Below are 1519 nucleotides of genomic sequence, written 5' to 3'. Positions count from 1 at the left end.
CGATGGGTGCCGCGTTTGCTCACAGTGGACCAAAAACGAATTCGTGTGACAACTTCCCAGCAGAATTTGGCATTATTTTTGCGTAAGCCGACCGAGTTTTTGTGCCGATTCATAACCATGGATGAAACCTGGGTCCACTACTACATTCCTGAGTCAACGCAACAGGCAAATCAGTGGGTTCCACCGGGCCAAAGTGCTCCGAAGCGTCCAAAAACGCAACAATGGGTCGGAAAGGTTATGGCCTCCGTATTTTGGGATGCACATTGCATAATATTCGTGGACTATCTTGAGAAAGGTAAAACCATCACCGGAGCATACTATTCATCATTATTGGACCGATTGAAAATCGAAATCGCCGAAAAATGACCGCATTTGAAGAAGAAAAAACCGCTTTATCATCACGACAATGAGCCTGTTCATTCATGCTTAGTTGCACAAGCAAAATTGCATGAAATCGGCTTCGAATTGGTTCCTCAGCCACCGTATTCACCAAACCTGGCCCCCAGCGACTATTACTTGTTCCCTAACCTGAAGAGATGGCTCACCGGTAAGCGTTGTTACTCAAATGAGGAGCTCATAGCTGAAACTAAGGCGTTTTTTGGAGACCTTCCGATCAAGTACTTTTCGGACGGTATCAAAAAGTTAGAAAATCGTTGGACTCGCTGTATCTACCTGAAAGGAGAGTATGTTGAAAAATAAAACCGACTTTGGCCAAAAAAAGCGTCTCCGTGTTTCATTTTTCAGGGACTTATCAGACTGCCTAGTAATTCCTTCATGCGGAATGTAAATTCTGAAATTTTAATTCTCACCAATTTAACTCTGCCTCTCTAGAGTTAAAATTATTTAAATTCACACATTTACATAGATTTCTTTGTTGCATTTTATAGACGTTTAATTATTTATTAAAATATAAATAAATATGAATTTGAATATTTTTCGAATTTAGAAGTTATAAAAAGATTTAATAATGAAAAATAGGTTAAATAAATGCTTTCGTTAAATTTTACTATGTCGATTGAGAGGAATAGGATTTGCACTTTCTCTGTTCCCGTTAGGGAATTTTTAGACGGAGGGAAAATCGCGTATTCATAGGAATACAAATTCTTAATTTTTCTGAATTCAACTCTTGTTACCGGGACACGAGCGCTCTCCGTCCCGCGGTGATATTTTTCTTTCCCAATAGCAATGGAGCATTTATTCAGGTGAAAAGGGTATTGTATTTACATACATTCTTATTTCTTCAGTGGAAGAAAATATTTGATTGGATTACTAGAATTAAATTATTCATAACAAATAAGCATTTATTACAAAAAAGTTATCCTTTTTTCTAAATAAGAAATTTAATAATTTAGTGTCTTTTGTTTTGATTGAATATTTCTTTAGATTAAATAAATATATTGTAAAATTAAATATCCATATTTTTGGTTTGAAGAAATATTTCTTTGGTATTTATGGTGGGATTTGAGTACGGTTTCCCCCTTACAATTTTCATGTTGCGGTAGGGCCATGGTTAACGCTG

The sequence above is a fragment of the Belonocnema kinseyi genome, chromosome 3 (assembly GCF_010883055.1).
Source record: "Belonocnema kinseyi isolate 2016_QV_RU_SX_M_011 chromosome 3, B_treatae_v1, whole genome shotgun sequence".
Taxonomy (NCBI): Eukaryota; Metazoa; Arthropoda; class Insecta; order Hymenoptera; family Cynipidae; genus Belonocnema; species Belonocnema kinseyi.
Note: the sequence above shows the minus strand (reverse complement) of the source record.